We start from the raw sequence: 24,028 nt of genomic DNA on the forward strand, positions 1-24,028 counted from the left end.
ATAATTGTTAAAAATTAATTGAATACTTAATGGGCATCTGAAGTTCAAACACCCTCCTCCACACCCTCTCCTGCCCCCAAACAACCACTGACTACTACACAGTCAAACAAATATAATTAATTGAAATAATAATTTAACAAGAAATTATAAGAATAATTATTATTTTAATCATATAATTAAAACTCACTTACAAAAGTAGGTGAGTCCATTCTTTAGAATAGAAAATACCATATTCCTATTGATCAAATTCCAATTTCAACTAATAAATTTAATTGATATTGAAGTCTGACTATCCAACATTAAAGTAGAAATAAGATAATCAGAGATTCAGACCATAAAAACTGCAAGTGTGAGCAGAACACTTCATAAAGAACAAGCAATATCCTTTTCTAGAATAAATGAATATGGTCAACACTCAACTCTTGGTGAGGTATAATTTTACTTCTAGATTGCATCTAATTCTCACACCATCACTTAACCATCTCTGAATCCCACCAAATTCCTCATTCCATTTCTCATTCCTACTTTTACCTTAATCCTCATCTCAGGGTTGATGTGACTGTAAAGCTTACATATCGGATAAGATTGCCTGTCTCATACACTAGTTGGTAATTTTTTTAAATAGCAGAATGTTTAATGGCTTGGCTTCCAGACTGTGTCAACCTACCCCGAGCATCAAAACAGCTGCATCCAAACCATAATGGTCACATAAAATGTCATGTATTCTTGCCACTAGTTATTTCATCACAACAATTTTGTAGAATACTGTTTCTGCCCAACCTGAAGATGAGGTTTTATTAAAATTATATCTCTAAGAATACAGGCTTTGCATTTGATTGCTGACACAGTATTTCATATTACGTAGCTCTCAATTATTAATTGAGTATGTGAAAGTTTAGTTTGGGGTAAACACACCAACCTGATACATCCTTAATCAATGCCAGTTTTATATACCCAGAAAGGGCACCTGTGAACACAAAATTGCAAATGTTGGACCTCATCATAGGCAAGATTTTAGAGATCACTTAAAACAATTTAGTGGGTGGAAATCACCAACAATCACAGAATGGATAAAAACAGTAAACTGTCTTAATGAGTTCTTGTTGCTTGAAATAAAATTTCAAGGGACACTATCACACAGGGCTTCAAAGAGTGCTTTATCTGAAATGACATTGATGGAGTGTTGAAGTGTTACTGGGGGGTCTTTGTTCTTCCAGCTCCCAAGATGATGGCGGGCCGCTCCCAAGATGAGGTGGGCCTTTTGTTCTCTGACCCGGGGTTCTCGGCCTCACAGATTCCAAGGAATGGAACCTTGAGCCACGCGGTGAGTGCTATAGCTCTATTAGAAACCATGGGTCACAGAAGAGAACCGTGGAACCCAGTGACTAGTGTTCAGCTTGATTAGGGTGAACCCGGGCACTTAGCTGTGCAGGAACAATGGTGAGCCTTTAGCCCAATCAGGAGCAGCAACGGATGCCGCGCTGGATCAGGAGCACAGCGGACACCCTGCCAGATCTGGAGGGGTAGAAGTCAGCGGCGGGTCTGTGATGGCGGCATTCAGCAGTGATGGATGGTGAGTGAAAGCTCAGCTCGAGCCAGAACAAACACAGACCAGAGGAGTGTGCAGTTGCAAGCTTTAACAGAGTGAAAACAGAGCTCCCATACAATGGGAGGGGACCCAAAGGGGGTTGCCCATTCCCGGCTCGAATGCCTGGGGTTTATATCCCAATCATTGTCCCTCCCCCTGTGCTCTCAGGCGATATATGATTTGACTATTTCTTTACCTCCTGCTTTTAGCCTAATTTGTATTTTAGTGAGCCCTCTTTACTACCTGATTGGTTGGGTGTGAGCTGAGTTACAAGCCCTGTGTTTAAAGGTGGGTGCGGTCACCTTCCCCAGCTAGGCTTAAGAATTCCTAGTCAGCCTAGGAAATCCAGCTAGTCCTGTCTCTCAGAAGTTCCCTGGAAAACTAAGTGGGATAACTCAAAAGGTGGCTCTATTGAGGACAATGACCACAAGGCCATAGATGCATGTGAAAGACTAATATAACTTTCATAAAATGTAAGAGTAAAAATGTCCCACCTCGAAGGTAAGATATAATTGTATATTATAAGTGATTTCAAAATGTTACTAAATTAATACACTAATATTATAAGTTGGCATTCACCTTATATATTTGCAGTATAGCCTTAAAAGTTCATTTATAAACAGGAGGGATATTTTGAGAGGGAATCTTCTCACCAGTTGTCTTATATTCAGGAGAATGCGGTAAATATCATTATCATAGGGCTAGGTTACCAGGTCTCCTCTGATTCCCACGGCAAGCTCTCCACTTCCCTAAAGCTAAGGGAATTTTCACATATAAATAAATTATGCCAACCTGTCTTTCTCAGCCAAGAGAGAATAATTTAAGAATCTTGGAAGCCCAATGCCTCCTTTCTTTTCTTTTCTTTTCTTTTTTTTTTTTTTTTTTTTTGAGATGGAGTTCCTCTCTTGTCACCCAGGGTAGAGTGCAATGGCATGATCTCAGCTCACTGCAACCTCTACCTCCTATGTTCAAGTGATTCTCCTGCCTCAGCCTCCCTAGTAGCTGGAATTCCAGGCGTGCGCCACCATGCCCGGCTAATTTTGTATTTTTAGTAGAGACGGGGTTTTACCATGTTGGCCTGGCTGGTCTTGAACTCCTGACCTCAGGTGATCTACCCACCTTGGCCTCCCAATGTGCTAGGATTACAGGCATAAGACACCACGCCTGGCCCCAAATGGCTCCTTTCTATAAACTCGGCACTCATAAGTTAGAAAGGGTCCCAAAAGTGGAACGATTCTGCAAAGTTCCCCCAAACCTTATCATCCCTCCACCACTAACAATAAACACATAACCAAACTGCTGACAAGCCTACAGCTGTCCTCAGCGTGCCATCTTTACCACCTCCCTAATTCTGTTCACTGCCCTGACACTTGTCCCAAGGAACCAACTATATCCCTTGAGGTCTGTGTAAAGCCATTCACATTTCTCTGATGTCTTTCACTGCACATACTGCTGAGACCAGCTTGGTCATGGAGACTCTAACCCAGCAGCGCTAGAGGAGTTAAATACACACACACAGAAATATAGCATGTGGAATGGGAAATCAGGGGACTCACAGCCTTCAGAGCTTAGAGCCATGAACAGAGATTTATCCACATATTTATTTACAGTAAGCCAGTGATAAACATTGTTTCTATTATAGATTAACTAAAAGTATTCCTTATGGGAAACAAAGGGATGGGGCAAAACAAAGGGATAGGCTCTGGCTAGTTATCTGCAGCAGAAACATGTCCTTAAGGCACAGATCGCTCATGCTATTGTTTGTGATTCAGGAATGCCTTTAAGCGGTTTTCCACCCTGGGTAAACCCACAACCTTCAGCGTGGGCATCATGGCCATCATGATCATGTCACAGTGCTGCAGAGATTTTGTTTATGGCCAGTTTTGGGGCCAGTTTATGGCCAGATTTGGGGGCCTATCCCAAGCAAGGTATGATCATTCCCTCTTCACAGCTATCATGGCCCCTTCTGAGCCATGTTTGATCAGAAAAAGAAATGACCTTGGGTCCAATGATCTCAGTTAAAATTCAGTTTCTGGGCCCGGCACGTTGGCTCAAGCCTGTAATGTCAGCACTTCGGGAGGCCAAGGTGGGTGGATCACCTGAGGTCAGGAGCTCAAACCAGCCTGACCAATATGGTGAAACCCTGTCTCTACTAAAAATATAAAAATTAGCTGGGCATGGTGGCGGGCACCTGTAGTCCCAGCTACTTGGGAGGCTGAGACAGGAGAATTTCTTGAACCCAGGTGGTGGATGTTGCAGTGTGCTGAGATCATGCCACTGCACTCCAGCCTGGGAGACAGAGCAAGACTCCATCTCAAAAAAAAAAAAAAAAAAAAAAAAAAATCAGTTTCTCCCACTGTGTGGTCTCACCTGGTGATCCTGGGCCAGCTACTGAGACTCCCTGCATCTCGGTTCACTAATCAATAAAGAGGAAATAGCAATACCTGCTTCATAGCTGAATAAATAGGAGCATTGCTTTGAGAAGCCAAGGCCAACCTGTGGCATATTCTAGCCCCAACTGCTGTTAAAGCTGGGGCTCTGTTATTGTACTGACACACCTCCTCTTGTAACTTCTTCTGAACCTGCATTATCTCTCCAACTAAATTGCAAGTGATCCAATTGTAATTGAAATCCAATTAAAGTTATTCAAGTAGTAAAACAATGCAAGTACTTTGTTTCACTACTTCTCTCTATATCTTACAAAGCACTTGGCACACAGTAGAGGCATAATAAATATGTTGGCTACATGATACAAATGAAAGGCTTTTTATAGGCAAGAAACCATAAAGCATCTTAACAATAGGGTAAACATTTACTTATTTTTGTATCTGTAAAAGGATCTACTTCACTCTAGTGAAGCAGAAACTATTCTTTCAGTGTAGAATCATTTCTACTAATTTTCTTTGGCAGTCTTCAAAAACAATAAGATAAAGAAAAAGGAAAGAAAAAAACAAAAGCTCAAGCAACTCCCAGTGTGCCCTACCAAATGTACGTTTCAAGGGAGCAAGCCCAGCTGAATTAACAGAGGTTACATCCAAAGGGTAACAAGCAGCGTTCCTGAGTGGCTCTTACATTAAGTCAAATGAAAATATTAAAGGACCTGTAATTTTCCCTTTATTGCTCTCAGTTCCATCACAGGAGCTAACTGTCTCTATAAAAATAACAAATGTTAATTTGCTGCATTACTTGATAGCTTTGCTTTGCAAAGAAGAATGCCACATTCGGTCCTGCTTTGATTCACTTTCATTCCTTCATCAACAAACATGTATGGGGCACCCACTGAAATGCTGCATCCTGTTCAGGGATCTGGGGATACAGTAGTACAGTAGTGAACACACAGTCAAAAATCCCCACTCAGAGCTTGCATTCAACTGGGTAGAGAAATAACAAGACAAGTAAGTAAAACACATAGTGCGTGAGATGATAGTAAGGCTCAGGGTATAAGAAGGAAGCTAGACGGGAGAGAAAAGGAACAGACAAAGCTGGCAGGAGGGTGGTGGGAAATGAGGTCAAAGAGGGAACAAGCAGCTAGGTGATGAGGGCCTGTAGGACATGGCGAGAGCGGTGGGTTTACCCGGATAACATGGAGAGCCAACCGGGGCTTTGAGAGGAGGCCTGACAAGTTCTTGGCGTTAGCATGCTGGTGGTCGTGTGGAGTAAGGGTGCAGGGGGTCACGGGAAGAAGCAGGAAGCAAAGCTGGGAGACCAGTTCCATAACTAGATAAGAGATGATGGTGCCCTGGGTCAGAGTGGTGAGGAGCGATCGAATTCCAGGTATGTCCTGAAAGTAGAGCTGCCATGATTTATTGATGTTATGGATGTGGGGCAAGAAAGAAAGGAGTTTAGAGTGACAAGGTTTCTGCGAGGTCCATGTTACAAGATACATGAATGATCCCAGTGAATTCCAAGTTCCTTCCAAGTAACTTCTACTGATGTCCCGAAGACACTTTCCTAAAACGCCCTCTCCTCCTAACCCTAGATACCAGCTGTTTGGAGGACAGCAACCTACACTGACTGCTTCCCTACCTGGTATCAGACATTGTGCAAGATGCTTTGATTCCATGTGATCTACTAACAACCTGTGAGGTCTTGGTTATTGTCCTGTTTTATGGTTAAGAGACCTGAGACTCAGTAGAGGTAGGTGATCTGCCAAGGCTTCATCTGGGGAAGAGGGGGTACATATGAATGGGGTGGCATCTCTTCCACTCCAATGGTTTGCTGTCAAGAGGGAAAGCCAAGCCAGTATTACCACATTTTCATATTTGTCTAGAGAAATATGAAATCGAGACTACTATGTGGATTCTCCTGATATTTACATGTATAGTTTAAAAAAAAACTATGGGCCAAACAAACAAATCTGCATCCCAAATTTCCCCTAAAGGAAGCAAGATAAAGACATCAGTGCTGCTTATTCTAAATTATTTCTAAATTTTTAAGCAATATTTTTTTCAAATGATGATCTTAGGTGATGCAAAGGCAATTAAACCCTTTAAAGAAATCTAAGGCAGAGACTAGATGGAAGTAAAAAAACAAGGGGGGGAAAGAATTTTAAGACGGATGCTTAGGCCACTGTTGTGGTGTACATTACATGTGAAATGTACCAGAAAGAACACAAACAGCCTTTGCCCTCCATGAGAGAAACTTGCTAGAGGAAAACAGGGACAGGAGTCTGCTAATGGCCAGGGCTCTGAGCTCCATGACCAGGGAGGGACAGAGGGGAGTTGTGCCCTGGTTGCCCTGGTGATACACAACGACGCTGCCCCGCCCCTGCTTTGGGGACACAAGCAAACTGCTCCCCAGGGCTTCACTCCTGTGTGTCTTCCCTTCCTCTCCTCCACATATCACAGCTCCCCCTTTCCCTCAGCAGGAGGCAGATTAGGGGCCCAGGTACATGGGGTAGTGCTGTACAGGTGGGAGGTGCTGGGAAGACAAAGGTCATGCTGAAATTAGGCTGTATGAAAAAGATATGTCTGCAGTCTGGGCTGAAGGACTCTATAGCCAGGAGGATAGTCCCTGCCATGTTTCTCTCATAGATAAAGGGTATCAGAATGGCCAGTGAAGCCCGAATACAGAGTAGAGGTTGTGGAGAAGTGCAAGAATCCTCCCAAAGGAGTTTAGGACAAATATCAATCAGGGTGTCCAGAAAAGTCCAACTTTATTTTTTTATCTCATTTTTAATTTTAGATTCAGGGGTTACATGTACAGGTTTTTTACACGGGTATACTGCTTGATGCTAAGGTTTGGGATATGACTGTACCCATCACCCAGGTAGTGACACAGTACCCATCTGGTAATTTTTCAACCCAAGCTCCTCCCCCCACCTCTAGTAGTTCCCAGCATCTACTGTTCCCATCTTCATGCCAATGTGTGCTCAGTGCTTAGCTCCCACTTATATGTGAGAACATGCAGTATTTGGTTTTCTGTTCCTGCATTAATTCTTTTAGGGTGTTGGCCTCCAGCTGCATCCATGTTGCTGCAAAAGATATTATTTCATTCTTTTCTATACCTGCATAGTATTCCATAGTGTATCTGCACCACATTTATCCAATCGACCATTAACAGACACCTGGATTGATTCCATGTCTTTGCTATTATGAATAGTGCTGTGATGAACATATGGGTGCATGTGTCTTTTTGGTAGGGTGATTTATTTTCACTGGGGTATATACCCAGTAATAAGATTGCTGGGTCAAATGGTAGCTCTGTTTAATTTCTTTGAGAAATCTCCAAACTGAGAAAACTCCAACTTTAGCTTGGATGTGAGCAAGTGTGAGAGAACAGCTACTGGTGTGAAAGGTTTGAAAGTGGCCGGGAAACAGAAGGTATTACTTGCCCTGTGGGAGAGAAGGAATAAGTCTATGGAGGGGTAGAGCCTGCTTACAAGCAACCAGCTTCTAGGAGCCAACAGTGGGCTTCCTCCAGCCTCTTGTCTCAGTTCCAGCCTGGGCACACACAGGATTGGCTCTTCAGACAGAAATCAGGAGCCCGGTGAAATTATTAGTCCTATCAGGCAAGAAGTATAGGCAGTAGAGGGTAAAAGTTTTGTATGTTGAGACACTACTGAGAGGTGGGAGGACATGAAAGGGAGAGGGCAGAGTGGATTATTCACACCCAAATCTTAAACTGGGACCCTACATTATAAACATACCCCAACTTGTGCTTTCATGTTGTAATTCTATAATTTCATGTTTGCCTGATGCAGTCAAACACGATCAAACAAAAATGAAATGCGGCGGGAAGGGAAAGATGAGAAAGGATGGGATTCTGAGCCTCTTCCTCTTTATTTATTTTTTCAAACCAGAAATCTAAAACTGTCCTTTACCATACCTCTTGCCCACTCCCACATGCCAAATCTCACCAATTCTACCTCCCAGTGGACCCTCAATTCCATCCACCACCTTCAGGCCACTGCCAGCACCCTGAGGTAGATAGCCTCCTGGCCTATGCATTTATCTCTCTGTTTTCAGTCTCACTCACCCCTCCAGCCCATTCTCTACTCCAGTGTCCAAATGACCTCTCAAACACATGCATCTGATCATACTTCTCTCTGGCTTCAACAGTTTCCCACTAACTCTTACAGAACAAAGTCCCCTGCCGCCTGGCCCATAGCAACAATGCAACAAATAGTCATTGAATAAGTGAACGTTTTGATTTTACATCATTTCATGTATGCTACTCCATTTTGAGTCAGGATAAACCTCTGAGCTGACTATCAAAAAGCACACATAGTTCTTGTCAACCATTAAAGTAAACTAAAAGGGCAGAGAAAAAAACAGCCCATGGTTTTGATACAATAAATAATAAAGGTTTCAGATTCATAGTCATCCATTTGATTATGACGTATGAATTCATAGAACTCATGCAGATTTGTATATATGATTGTATTTCCATTTAACAGGAATTTGTCATCATGAAAGTTATATTATGTTAAATAATTGCCCTCTATTGAATATTTGCCCCATAAGAGGAACAGGAAAAGGGTTATAATGAATCACTGACATCACAAGATCATGTATTTGACCTAGATGCCTCTGAATCAGCTCTGCAACTAGGACTTCAAGGTAAAACATATGTTTTACAGTCAAATATGAATATTTTAATTCAAGAGATATGCTCTGAGGTAATTCACTGTCTGAGATTTCTTAAGCAGAATTAAATACTGTATACATTCCCCATGCTGAGGTGAATTATCTTTTTATTTTTTTTCCACAATGAAAATAGATTTTTATCAACTCTCACAAGCAGAGGCAAAAATTACTCCTACCAAACACCAATGATACTCACAGGATGTGACATTAATGTCTAATAGGCTTAGCCAGTCTTAAAAAACCCCACCCATCACAACTCAATGGAAAATACTAATACCATATGCTGAGATATCTTAAAATTTGAAAATAGCTTTATATTTCCATCTTGTTTATGGTAACTTGTATTCTTGTTTTGTGTTTCTATGGGGTGGAATCTGGCAATCTTTTCAGGTGTAGTATCTGCCTTGGCACCTGGCTCAGAAAGAGTTCCCTTTCCTCAGTCCCTGCATGTGCCCGCCCTTATCCTCTGAGAACATTTATTTTATCTTCCTCACATTAGTCTTCATCTTAGCTATGAACTTATTTTTGTATAGAGCATATAGAATAAAGCTGGGGTCATTTTTTCTTCAAATGATGAGTTGTTGGCCCAAATAGATTTATTGAATGATTCTTACATACCTTTGACTTTATGTTTAACTTTCCATAATTTTCCACTGATTTGTCTATTTATATTTGTAATATTTTAATATCCAACAAGATAAGGTCAACTTCCTTTTAGTGAAAGCAAGTTGTTAAGTTAGTCTGTTTAAGTCATTACTTGTGTTTGCAATGTTTTTTGTTGTTGTTGTTGTTCTTTTGTTGTTGTTGTTGTTGTTGTTTGTTTTTGAGACTGAGTCTTACTCTGTCACCTGGACTGGAGTGCAGTGGCATGATCTCAGCTCACTGCAACCTCTGCCTCCCAGGTTCAAGCAATTCTCCTGCCTCAGCCTCCCAAGTAGCTGGGATTACAGGTGCCTGCTACCATGCCTGGCTAATTTTTTGTATTTTTAGTAGAGATGGGGTTTCACCATGTTGGCCAGGCTGGTCTCGAACTCCTGACCTCGTGATCCACCTGCCTCGGGCTCCCAAAGCGCTGGGATTACAGGCGTGATGCAATGTTTTAATATCTTACAACACAAGGTCTACTTCCTTTCACCAAAATTTTCCAATTTATAGTTTATATTTTATAGGTTTATCAGCCTGTTTCTAATTCCGTATTTTCTTGATGTGGCTTCCAGCTTCTGTTCTTGATTTGTCATCTTAGTTATGTTTATTTTATTAGCCTTTTCAAAGAATTAATTCGTACTTTAACTGATTAATTTTTTGGTATTATTTTATTGTCTCATTCCTTGATTTCTGCTTGTAACCTTGATATTCCTTTCTCCTCCTGTCCTTAGATTGGGTTTTCCTGGCTTCTTAAGTAGACACTCATTTTCTTTAATTTTATCTTTTCCTGTATAACATAAAAGCATTTAAAGCAACTGCTTTTTCCCTGAATATAGCTTTGCTTGTCTCCCATGACATTAGTGTGTAACGTGCTCAATGTCATTAATTTCTATATAGTGCCTAAATGTAGCTTTGATTTCCTCTCTTTGACTTAAGTTACTTAACATAAATCTTTCTAATTTTTCAAGTAAATTGTGATAAACCTTTTCAATTGTTTTCTAATTCTTTGAGTTGTGGAGAGAATGTGGTCTATGTGATTTCTGCTTTTAGCAATGTAGTGAGATGAACTTCATTGTTTCTATATACTGTTGACCCTTGAACAACACAGGTTTCAACTGCACTGGTCCATGGACTTTCTTCCACCTCTGCCACCTATAGGACAGTAGGACCAACCCCTCTTCTTCCTCATCCTCCTCAGCCTACTCAACGTGAAGATGTTGAGGATGAAGACCTTTATGATGATCCAATTCCACTTAATGAATAGTAAATATATTTTCTCTTCCTTTTGGTTTTCTTAATAACATTTTCTTTTCACTAGCTTACTTTACTGTAAGAATGCAGCATATAATACACATTACATACAAAATATATGCTAATCAACTGTTTGTACTATCGTTAAGGTTTCCAGTTAACAGTAGGCTATTAGTAATTAAGTTTTGGGGAGTCAAAAATTATACGTAGATTTTTTACTGCATTGAGGGGTTGCCACCCCTAACCGCCACATTGTTAAAGGGTCAACGGTAAATATATATCTACATATTACATCTACATAAATTGCTATGTTCTTATACATAAAATTTGGTCTGTATTTGGTCTGTATTTGTTCTGTAGCATGCACTTGTATTAATATTTTATCATTAATATTAAATAAATTTGAAATATTTTAAATATTTATGTATTGTAAATATTATTTTAATAGTAAAATAATAAATAGTTTTAGTATAAATGAATTAACAAAGCCCCTACTTTCCAATAGTATTTATTCCAACAGTCCACTGTTATGAGTCTCCTCATACAGAGCACTGTGATATAAAACATCATTGTATCTTTTTATTTTCTTATAATATATTCCTAAGAGTGGAATCACTGAATCAAAAGTTGTAAGCATCTTTAAGGACCACTCCCAAACAACAATTTGAGAGTGGCCTTTGGATTCACTCCTCGCCAAGAGGTAACAAGGTTTTTAAAATACATTTTTATTTGTGATAGTTTAAAAAAATAAAAGATAAAAATCCCACTTTAAATGCATTTATTTTATTATTAATTAATCTTACCTTTCCCATACCTTTCTAAATTATTTTTATTGCTTCTTTTGAGAACAATCTAGGCCAATCATGAGTTTTAAGCAAATATTTAAATTTTTCTTTGTATCTGTTTATCATGTCACATTCCTGTTATAATATTCCTTCCATTCCATGCCTCTTTGAGTTACCCAGAAATTCCAGATTAACATTAAAAAATAGTATTTAATGGTGGAATCCTCTTCATATTCCCGATTTTTAAATACAATGACTTCAGTGTCAGCATACTCTGATGTTCTCGTAAGATTAATATTAATATTTTTATCATAAAAAAGGTTTTATTTTTAAAACAGGAATGAGTGGTGAACTTTATCATAACTTCTATATATCTATTGAGATTATTACTTACTGATTGGCTACATTTTTATGTTGAACCATAGGAAAATGTCAATCTTTGACCATTTTTTACCTAGAAAGTATGGTAATTTTCTATTGTTCAACCTAACATATTAAATGATATGCTAAATATTAAACCATCCTTGCACCGAAGAGACAACTCCTACCTGGTTACAGAGGTTAATTCTTTCAGTGCCCTTTTAAATTCAGTTTGTCAGTGTTTCTATATGAGATTTTGTATCTGCATTCATGAGTTAGCTTTGGCTGGGTGTTCTTTACTCAATCTTTGTTATAAGGTAATTTGCATAAGACATTAAGACACTGTTATAAAGTGACAGGTACTACCACAAACATTACCCATGCTGGCAGTGAGCCACAGATACAGCTTGTCTTCTGCCAAGCAGGAAACTGTACTCAAAAGACGATTACAAATGATTGCTCATTACGCCAGTTCACATCTTTTCCTTGAAGCTCATTAGCACGGAGACGCCGAACTCTCTTGAGGTCCTTGTTATCCAGTGGATCTCCTCTCCTGCTCCAAAACAGCCTTTCCCATTGTCAGTGAGCAGTGCCACCTTACCAGCTGTGCCCAGCCATAAACCTGCCCTTCTGTAATAGAAATCAAGAGAGAATGTCCAGGCATCCAAATGTCAAGGCCTCATCCACAGCCACCATGGCTGGCCCTTCTTCGCTACTGCAACAGTTGTCCCGAGAATTCACTCTGATACTAATTGGAAGCCCTCATTCCCAAGAAGCAGGTGTCTGACTACACTTCTTTCTCCAGATCTGTTAAAATAGCATCTCATTAAAAGCAACCTCCCTTGGGAGATAAGGCCAAAGACCTCTCTCTTATTTCACACTTAAATTATTTTTTCTCTTTGCTTAATCCAAGTTCCATTTTGTGAAGGGGCTTTTAAGCTCAAACAGTTACTTTTTTCATGATCTAGAACACTCAAAGCTGTATTATAATAATTAAATTTATGATATTTGAAAATCCAAGCTATGCCTTATTCATTTTCTTATTCTTTCAAGCCCTCCCAGTATCTATAGCACAGTTCTGCTCAGTAAATACTTGCTGGATTCAAAGTATTAACATAATCGTATTTTTCAGAGGTAAGGTAATGGAATGGAAAGACTAGGACCTCAAAATGCTAAAGATCTGCCTGGAAATCCCAGCTCCACTGTGTAACTTTGTCTGAGTGACTCAAGCTCTCTGAGTGTCTGTTTTCACTTTTGCAATATGGACTAATCAGATTGCTGGCAGCTCTCAAGAAGAAAGCAAACATAATTTATATAATATTTGAGGTGAGCAAGCACTCTCCTCACCTTCTCTACTCCCTCATTATAAGATCCTATAAAGAACCACAGAAAACTACCAAAGGCCTGTGTATTGCTCAGATCCCAAAAGCAAAACCATAACTACCTGTGGGTATCAATGCAAAACCATTAGCAAATTTTCTATGTGGATCTAAACGCCCCAAGGAAGGCAGCAAATAAAAGTCCTTCAACCTGGTCATCTCACCATTGATAATGGAGGATGTTAAGCACAAGCCATCTGAGGACAGCCCAGACACTCTACAGCCCAACAGTGGGCAGCACCACAGACGCCAATAAGGGGGATGAGACACCTTGTCCCAAGGTCCACAGAGGCCCACCCTGACCACCTGGCAGCCCTCTCTCAGAGCCTCCTCCACCTCAGCTCAGTAGCCCAGCTTTCTACATTGATTTCTGTGTCTGTTTCCCATAGCTGTTATAACAACTACCACAAACTTTGTGGCTGGAAACAACACAAACTATTTGTTCTGGGGGTCAGAAGTTTGAAATGAGTCTTACCAGGCTAACATCGAGCTGTCGGCAGGGCTGTGCTCCTTCTGGAAGCTCTAAAGGAGCATCCTTCCATTGCCTTTTCTAGTTTCTGAAGGCTGCCCATATTCCTTGGTGCATGGCCCTGCATCACTCTGACCTCTGCTTCATGGTCTCATCTCCTTCACTGATTCACTTGCCTCCTTCTTACTTTTATAGCAATCCCTGTGGTTACAGTGAGCCTACCCCAGTAATCCAGAATAATCTCCCCATCTCAAGATCCTGAACTGAACTACATCTGCAAAGTCTCTTTTGTCAGGTAAGGCAAGATATTAAAAAATTCCGGAAATCAGGATGTAGACATCTTTGAGAGTACATTATTCTGCCTACCACAGTTTTCAATACCTTGACGTGACACCCTGAAATGATGCACCAAGAACACTGCTTCTCTTCTGTGGTATTCCCACTGAAATTGTGTAGCCTAAATCATGGAATCCTGAGGAAACAGACTGCCCAAATTAAGACACATTCTCCAAAATTACTGGTGTATCGTCTTCAAAAAGTCAATATCCCGGCCCAATGGAAGGCTGAAAGTTGCCTGAGATTAAACTAAAAGGATATGATGTTGTAAAGAGCACAACTGACAACACCTGAATCAGGTCCAGAGATGAGAAAATAGTACCATATCTATTTCCTCATTGCAAATATTGAACCTACTTTATGGCAGGTGGATCACTTGAGGTCAGGAGTTCAAGACCAGCCTGGGCAACACGGCAAAACCCCCTCTCTGCTAAAAATACAAAAATTAGCCGGGCATGGTGGCATGCGCCTGTAATCCCTGCTACTCAGGAGGCTGAGACAGAGGAATCCCCTGAACCTGGGAGGTGGAGGTTGCAGTGAGCCAAGATCAAGCCACTGCATTCCAGCCTCGTGACCGAGTGAGACTCTGTCTCAAAAAAAAAAAAAAAAAAAGCCAAAATAAAAAGTTAAAATCAAGCCAGAAAATATCACATAAAAATCACATTAAGAAACTCAATCCTCATTTCTCAGAATTTCAAAGCAAAGAAAGAGGCTACATGAACCAGCTTTTAAATGCTTTTCTATTCTCTCAACCTCCTTTGGACTCCATGGGTGCCAGATCCTTCCTAGCACCCGAACCATATTTGGTAGTTAGCTAGGTACAAGCTACAGCTACGAACGTACATGCTTCCATGGTGGCTTAAAACAGTGGTTGGTTTCTAACGCCCCTAGACTATGCAAGTGGAGTTACATGGAGTGTGCAGAAGAAGAGCCAGGCCTCCATATCAGTCTTCCATGGAGGTTCTGAAACCCAGCATGCCAAGGGCTTGTCAGATCCAGTAGACCAAGCATCACAGCTCAGCCCTCCCTGCTCATGCAGTCTGGTCATTTATGTGACACTTCCCTGAGGCCTCAAAGGATTGCTAGGTCCCAGAGTGGACAATGCTACCAATCCAGCTAAACTGTATTCAGACCATGCTCTCATCCTGGAAGCAAAAATAAGAAAAGAGATGCACATTTTGACAAATCTGACAAATACGTGACTGTGTAATTCAACACACGTGATGTCCTTTCTCTTCAGTGAATGCAGGGTGGAGCAGAAAGAATTTAGGTTATATGTCAGAAATAATTACAGTAGGAGAATTATATCCTATACTGATTAAGATGTTGAGAGAATTTCCAGGAAGCTTCAAAAAATAGACACACAAGTGTGATTGTGCCTGTCTGGAATGGGATGATGTGGTCATTTGTGAAAACCACATCTGGGGAAGATGAGTGGTCCTCATTCACCTGTGCTCTAAGATCTTTGTAAATAGGAGATTTTTGCACTATCTCCAACAAGGCACACACAGAAACAGTGCATAGCAACAGATCTAGAAAACGAATAATCATACATTGTGCAGGCAGACGAATTTTGACTATCCAATGATGGCAGGACAGATTGCAACAAGAGCAAAGGACAAGGTGATAAACCCTCCTATCCCCCAGCCCAGAGCCTCTGCAACTTCGGCAAGCCCAGTATGTCTGTGGACTGGGCAATGCTTGTGTGCTGATGTGGGGTAGAGAAAGGAGATATGCAAGAATGAGGACAAGCACACACTGCCCCAGCCCTGCACAGGGCAGTTGAGAGCTTGGGATGAGTCTACGGGCCTAGGTTGGGATCCTGGCTCAGCCATGTGTTGCTCACATGAGTAGAATAGATTACTTCATCCCATGGAGCCTCAGCTTCCTCAATAACTACCTCCTAAGGTTCCTGAGAACTGGAAGAGTCCTTCATCCAAAGACCCAGCTCTTATTATTATCACCAGGAATCCACCCTGTTATAAAAGCTCTGCACCAAATGAACTATGTTCCCTCTTCAATCTCCCCTCTGCCTCAGGAGGACTGACTTTGTCATCTAAAGCAAATGATGGCCGATTCAAAGTTCTTTTTTCTCACCCTTTTCTTCTCAGGCTGTCTCTAAGAACAGCATTTTCCTTCATTTTTTTTTCCTAATAGTTTTCTTTATTTGGAGGTACAATGTGATTAGTCAAAGTAGACTATCATTTTTATTCCCTCCATCCTTCATAAAAATGACAAAGGATTAACAGGTGATTCATTTGGAAGTTAGTAAAGATTAATGAAGGATATTTATCACATAAACACACATTTCTGTGGCAAAGATAAAGCAATTAGCTTTTCTTCAGTGAAGTCTGAAGCCTTTTGGGGTACTGATCCCATAATAAGTATGGCTACAGAACCAGAAAGGCCTAGACAGAGGATAAACTGTTATGCAGTAAGGAGGCAGAGCCACTCAGAGCAGAAAGGGCGGGAGAAGGGGACAAGAGAGGAAAGGTGAGGGGATGAGGGGAACATGGGCTAAAGTTTGGGTATTGAAAGATAAAGCAAGAGGAAGAAAGGGGTTTTTAGGGGGCTACACTGCCATGACACATGAAATGATGGAAAAGAGATGAGATGGAAAGCATCTCTAGAACATTCTGCTGTATATTAGTCAATGTACTTCGCCTTTGGGCCCCTTTTTGAGAACCTTCAGCAGAGACTTCTGGAACTTTCTAAGGCTTTTGTGGAGGTCACATTTGGTTCTCTGTGAAAATGTAAGGTAAAGTCCATTTAATATTTCTTTTGATTTTTAGAATTTTGATCCAATATTCACTGTAGACTTATAATGGTTTTCTTTTTGTTTTTTCTTTTTTTTTCTTTTTTTCTTTTTCTTGAAACGAAGTTTCACTCTTGTCCCCAAGCAGGAGTGCAATGGCACGATCTCGGCTCACTGCAGTCTCCGCCTCCTCAGTTCAAGCAATTCTCCTGCCTCAGCCTCCCGAGTAGCTGGGATTACAGGTGCCCGCCACCATGCCCAGCTATTTTTTTTAAAATATTTTAAGTAGAGACAGGGTTTCACTATGTTGGCCAGGCTAGTCTCAAACTTCTGACCTCAGGTGATCCACCCACCTCCCAAAGTGCTGGCATTACAGGCGTGAGCCACCGCACCTGGCCTTTATAATGTTATTTTGAGTGCTAGAAGTCTAAACTCGTAGGAAAGAAAGCCCCTCAGTGCGAGTCTATGGCCATCCCTCATATGCATGACCTCACTTACTCCTCACAACTGTGTGGTGTAGAAAACGCTCGTGTCCTTATGTTACAAATCAAGAAATGAGTGCTCAGAGAGACTGTGGAACTCGTGCAAGCCTGCACAGTAAGTAAATGGGAGAGCTGGGACTCAAACCTAGGTATTGTACTAGGTCAGTACAAGCCCAGTCCCCATGCTTTAGATTTTGGGGTATCTTTGGTTTAGGGATTTGTTTTTTGCTTTTTGCTTTTTAAAAAAATTGTGGTGAAATTCAAATAACATGAAATTCACCATTGTAACCCTTTTTAAATGTGTAACTCAGGGGTATTTAGTGCATTCACACTGTTGTGCACCGTCACCACTGTCTAGTTCCCGAACATTTTCATCATCCCAAAAAAGAACCCTGTATTCATTAGGCAGTGAGTCCCTATTCCTCCCTCTCCACATTTCCTGGCAAACACTAATCTGCTTTCTGTCTTTATGGATTTGCCTATTCTAGATATTTCATATAAGTGGAATATCTACAATACATTATGTGGCCTTTGGTGACCACTCCTTTCACTTAGCATGTTTTCTACATTCATCCATACTGTGGCACGTCTCAGAACGTCATTCTCTCTTTTTTTTTTTTTTTTGTGAGACAGGGTCTCACTTTGTCACCCAGGACAGAATGCAGTAGTGCAATCTCAGCTCATTGCAGCCTCAAATTCCTAGGCTGAAGCCATCCTCCTGCCTCAGTCTCCTGAGTAGCTGGGGCCACAGGCAAATGCCACCACACCTGGCTAATTTTTTAAACTTTTTTGTAGAGACAGGGTCTTGCTATGTTGCCCAGGCTGGTCTTGAACTCTCGGCCTCAAGCAATCCTCATGCTTTGGCCTCCCAAAGCACTAGGATTACAGGTATGAGCCACCGTGCCAGGCCAATCATCCCTTTTTAAAGCTAAATAATATTCATTACACTGTATGAATTTTCACATTTTATTTATCTTTCCTCAGTGAATGGACATTTGTGTTGTTTCTACCTTTGACTGTTATAAATAATGCTGCTGTGAACATTCAAGTCCGAGTTTTTGTTTGAACACTTGTTTTCAATTCCTTTGAGAAATCCCCATGTTTTTCATCATTACAGTGCCCAACTCTTCAAAATGTGACTAATTCCCATGACAACCACCTAGCTTTGAGGGATCCAAGGAGGCTCAGAAAAGCATTCATTAATGGAGATGGTGACTTAGAAATGACACATTCAGAGAAATGCCCTAAATTCTACCAACCGAAAATTTCTCAATTTCAGTACTAATTTCTAAAGGTCCCAAATATTCATAGAAGATCCACCCAATATGAAAGCAACTAACCAGTACTTCAAATCACCTCATTTTCTTAATTACAAGCTGCACTTTAGCTAAATTTCCAAAGCAGAACATGCAAAATGCTAACATAGTTAAATGTCTATTTGGTTATACATAAATGGTGCATGTCCATTAATGTATAATACATTTTGAATGCAAAAGGTAAATACCCTTTATGATTTTTCAAGCTACCATCAAAGAGGCTCCAGTGGTCAAGAGCAGGAGGGTGAGAGACCCCTTCAGGGACCTCAGGACCCCCGGTGAAGCAAGGTAGGGGTATAGTAAGTGGAGGAAAGCAGTTGAGGAAAAGAAACCAAGAGGCTCTGTTTCTACTACTGGAAAATGGTTTAATTAATATCTGCTAAGTCATCGATATCTACGACTGCACAATAAAATGAAAGTGCAGGGGGTCCAGATGCTATAAGGATGAAGACAAGGAACCCTGTACAATGTTCTCAGTTTATTTGAATTACATAGACCACTGAAGGCAATGAAAATAGGACCTGAGACTTCCAATACCCAGGTCTTTGTGGGATGAATTCCTGATGTTAAACTCCATTTACAAAGCCTTATGAAAATTACTTAAAACACAGAATTTTCTTTTAGCTTCCCCCTTGGAGAAAAGGCTGATATAAGTCAGTGATTTTCTTTTTCTTTTTTTAATTTGTCACATTGATTTTATTTCTCTTCTTTTTTTAAATTTTTTTCAATTTTAATTTTTAGTAGAGATGAGGTCTCACTGTGTTGTCCAGGCTGGTCTCAAACCCCTAACTCAAGTGTTCTTCTTGCCTCCACCTCCCAAAGTGCTGGGATTACAGGCAAGAGCCACCATGCCTGGCCCTTCAGAGATTTTCTGTGGCTCTTCTTAGAACCCCTGTAAGAGCATCCGTGGGTGTTGCTGTGCATAAGACACAGCCTGGGTGGCATGCAGGATTGTGAGTATCTGAGCACGGCTCCCGGTCAGCTTTCCCAGGTGCAGCTTCACAATCACTGTCAGCGGCTCTGACCATCCAGCCCTTTATCTCTCTGCTCCTGGTGTCCTCATGGGTAAAACTGAAGGCAACGTGCTCTCTCTGCCAGTGAAGATTAACTTAGACAATAAACAATTGCCTGGCAAGGTATCTCTCCTCTCTGCCCCGGCAAGGTATCTCTCCTCTCTGCCCCCTTCTTCCACCTTTTTTCACTGGGGAGCTCCCTGTCTTCCTAACATACTATTTTGACCCCTCTCTAGGCTTTTGGGGTTCTGTAGCACACCTATTATCCTGGTCAGCTCCCTGAAAACCCTCAGACTTGAAACGAGAAAGGCTAACAGTTTTTGCCTTTGCTGTGTATCTCCCCAATCCTCCAATATATTGATGCCAATAATTGTCACTACAGACACCAATAATCAATACTGACATCAAACAGGAGAAAGAAGGCTGAGGGCTGCATGAAGAGGTAAGTGATGGTGGAAGGCCTGGTCCCCAGACACTGTCATCTGTGGCGTGATTCATGGTTTTAACCCACATGTGCAGTCCACATCAGCAATCGAAATTATGCAATGACCATGTTCTTCAACCTGTCCATTTCCCCTGGGCAAGCCCACATTAGGAATATTCCTACAGAAGAATTAGGGCAAAGGAGATATGAGAGTTCTAAGCAACACAACAGGCAGTTTAAATGAGCTAGTGTCTTTTTGTTGCTATATGAACGTGCTTTACAAAGTCAATGATAAATCATCATGAGGCAAAGAGCGATATTTTAAGCCAAAGCAAAGCTTTGGTAAAAGCCCAGTGGGCTCTTGGCCCCAATCCCATTTGCTGGAAAGGTGAGATGACTGTGAGAAGAGGGTGATCATTCGATCACAAGGCGGAGGGAGGGGCCAGTTGCTGAAATCAGCTCTCTGTGTTCAGGCTCGACTCGGATAAATAGGAACTGTTTTCAGAGCCAGCTAATAGTATCAAAGTCAGCACAAGCAGGAATATGCACGCAGCACACAGGAGGGCAAGAGCAGAGCTGGTTTTGGAGAAACACAGGCTCTCTCCTTCGATGGAGGTTTCCTTTTATTTCTGTTTAACTTGGGTGCCAATAAAGGCCCTCGAAGTCACCCTGAAAGGCATCTGCTAAGCCTCCCCGCCATGCTTGATTATACCTAGAAATCCTCCTGCCCAAACTCAGCCACAGTGACCACTGGCTGAAGCACTTTAGGCATTTTGTCAGAAACTGCTGGCACACTGTAGAGAGCCTGAGGACATCCCAGGAATTCCACAAAGGCAGTCAGTGAAGAATTGGGTCCAAACAATGGTCCATCCTTATTACACCCATTAAAAACCACATTCTCCAAGTGGACCGAACCAAGAGGTGCTAAGCAGAAAGATCTGGATCTAAGGCTATCTTCTGTATGATCTCAATTTGTAAAATTTATCTTTTTTTTAACAAAGTTGGGGCCATACTGTATAAGGTGTATATATACATTTAAATAGTGGTTACCCCTGGGTGATAGATTGCAGGTGCTTGTGTCAATGAATACATATTACCTTCACAATTGTAAAGTATCTATTTCTAAAAATGGAAATTTAGTTACAGATCATACAGACAGCACTCAATAATCATTAATTCATCCAGTCCATAAGCATTTTCAAAAACTTGCTCTGTTCAAAAACCAGTAAAAGGAGGAAAGCACATAATATAAAAGAAACTCAGCTGGGCACGGTGGCTCACGCCTGTAATCCCACCTGAGGGATCCCACCTGTAAATCCCACCTGTAAACCTCACCTGAGTTCGAGACCAGCCTGACCAATGTGGAGAAACCCCATCTCTACTAAAAATACAAAACTAGCTGGGTGTGGTGGCGCATGCTTGTAATCCCAGCTACTCGGGAGGCTGAGGCAGGAGAACTGCTTGAACCTAGGAGGCAGAGGTTGCAGTGAGCCAAAATCGCACCATTGCACTCCAGCCCGGGCAACAAAAGCTAAGCTCTGTCTCAAAAAAAAAAAAAAAAAAAAAAAAAAAAGAAAAGAAAAGAAAAGAAAAAAGAAACTCAGTGAGTTACAGAAAACACAAATCCACAGAGGGGCACATACAAATAAAAAGCCAATTTTGTTGACATTTTATTCTAATAAAAGTATAAAACACTAGACTTGGATTATTAAAAAAATAGAACCTACCATGTTTTGAGAACTTACTATATTCCAGGCACTATGCTAGACTTTTACTTGCACTATCTACTAATCTTTCAGTTATCCTTTAAGTTAAGTGTTTTACACATGTTACAAATGAGGAAAGTGAAATTTAGGGAGACTCCATTGCCAAATAACAAGTAATTGGAAGAGACACATTTTAAACATGTGTCTATCCATCTTGATTTGCCCTATAAATAAATAAAAAGTAATGTAAAACATTTAGTAACATAGCAAACAAAAAAAATCATTTAATTTCAACTTATGAGCTCATAGAGACAAGAGTTAAGGAGTATAAGGACAGAGCAGCAGAATGAGAGAATAGAAAGGAAGAAAAACAGAGAAGTGAATGGTACCCAGACATTAGATCAAATATCAAGTTTAATGATCCAGCAATCCCACTCTGGGTATTTATCCAAAAGAACTGAAAACAGAATCTTGAAAAGCTATTAGCATTCCCATATTCACTGTGGCATTATTCACAATAGACAAGAGGTGTAAACAAACCAGATGTCCATCAGTAGATAAATGGATAAAGGAAATGTGATACATACGTAAAATGGAATGTGATTCCACCTTTAAGAAAATTCAGCAATATGCAAGAACATGGATGAAACTTGAAATTAAGCTAAGCGAAAGAATCTCATCACAGAAAGACAGATACAGCATAATTCCATTCATATGATGTATCTAAAACAGCCAAATTCATAGAATCAAAAAGTAGAATGATGGCTGCCAGGAGATGCAAGGGGGGAAATGGGGAGTTGCTAATCAATGAGCATAAAGTTTCAGCTTAGCAAGATGAAAAAGTTGCAGAGATCTGCTGTACAACACTGTACCCTATAGTTAACAATACTGTACTGTACACTTCAGAATTTGTTAAGAAGGCAAATCTCATGTTAAGTGTTCTTACCACAATAATCTTTTTTTACAGGATGTAAACATCTCTTATCTGGACAGTCAGATCATATTTATTCTCCAAGATTGTGAATATCTGATTCATCCCTACATACAGCCTTAATGGCTAAACCTTCGGTCTCCATTGCGGAAGGCACAGCCACAGTAGGAAATACCACTTTGGCTTCTGTACCCTGGCTGGAACAATAATTCCACACCTGTTATTTGCAGCAGCCCAGCAGAAATTAAACCAAGAGTTGAGTTCTACCCACTGGCCACAGGTCCTCACACATAACTTTTCCTGCTTACATTAGTTCATCTTGCCTGCAGGTGTCTCAAATATTTTTCCGGTGCATGGGACTCAGAAGGTTTCATTAATTCCATATACCATAAATGTTAGTAATAGGAGCTAATTATTAAAACCTTGATTTTACTGACAAGATAGCTAAATCACAGGAAAAGAGATGAACCTTTGGGTGTTAATCCTCAAACACGGTCTGTCTGCACAGCTTAATAAGTGGACTAAGTAAATGACCCAGGTCTAAGGACACACCTCTGATTGCTCACTTCTGTTCCAGCTCTAACATTCTAAGTTCAATAAACACTGCTAAGACTGATTTTTGTTTCTGTCTTCTTTTTTTTTTTTTTTTTTTTTTTTGAGATGGAGTTTTGCTCTTGGGCAGTGGCACAATCTCGGCTCACTGCAACCTCCGCCTCCCAGGTTCAAGTGATTCTCCTGCCTCAGCCTCCCGAGTAGCTGGGATTATAGGCATGTGCCACTACACCCGGCTAATTCTGTATTTTTAGTACAGACGGGGTTTTTCTATGTTGGTCAGGCTGGTCTTGAACTCCTGATGTCAGGTGATCCACCCACCTCGGCCTCCCAAAGTGCTGGGATTACAGGCATGAACCACCGCATCCGGCCTGTTTTTGTCTTTTTACAAATATCACTGTGAAAATGCCACTGGAGTTTCACAGGGGGCTTTGGAGCTTAAATAGAGGGCAAGGCTGGTGTCTTTTACATCTTACCCACATAATACAGTCCTTTTCTACAGCCTAAACAGTTTTCGCAAAGGGCCTCAGAAACATTGATATGGAGAGATTATCCATATGAAAGAAGAGCGAGAGAGGAAATGTCTTTCTATCTTGGTCTTATCTAAAGATGGTTCTCTGCAGGAAGGGGAATCAGGGTTTTTCAAAAGGTCCAATGGGTCTCTTTCCCCATGGTTGAAGATGAGGGTACCCGAGAGCCAGTAGATGATGTCAAATGGTCTGTCCCCATCTGCAGTTCTGGGACACCTCTTTAGAACACTTGGGTGTGACCAAAGGAAATATGTGTTATATACTATGTGTTCAAAGTTTAAACAAGGTGCTTCCCCATTTGGTTCAAATAGATATGTGGGTTATACACTTAGATCCTCTTTTATGCCATCTATTCTAAAGGAAGGTTAAAAGCATATAAATATAGCCCTAATTTGCCACCTTGAGAAAGACATTGAAA

The 24,028-nt window shown here is 40.9% G+C and overlaps 1 protein-coding gene and 1 long non-coding RNA gene across 5 annotated transcripts in view; one reads left to right on the forward strand and one right to left on the reverse strand.

Moving 5' to 3' along the window:
- The window catches only part of LOC101142148 (amphiphysin), a 247,005-nt gene that overhangs the window by 204,340 nt on the left and 18,637 nt on the right, over positions 1–24,028 (reverse strand). The window lies entirely within an intron of this gene.
- Positions 5,611–22,800, forward strand: LOC134758912 (uncharacterized). The gene is made up of 4 exons (XR_010134640.1): positions 5,611–5,725; positions 8,487–8,649; positions 10,430–10,584; positions 22,565–22,800. It is a non-coding gene; the product is annotated as an uncharacterized lncRNA (long non-coding RNA).

Source organism: Gorilla gorilla, chromosome 6, assembly GCF_029281585.2.
Source record: "Gorilla gorilla gorilla isolate KB3781 chromosome 6, NHGRI_mGorGor1-v2.1_pri, whole genome shotgun sequence".
Lineage (NCBI taxonomy): Eukaryota > Metazoa > Chordata > Mammalia > Primates > Hominidae > Gorilla > Gorilla gorilla.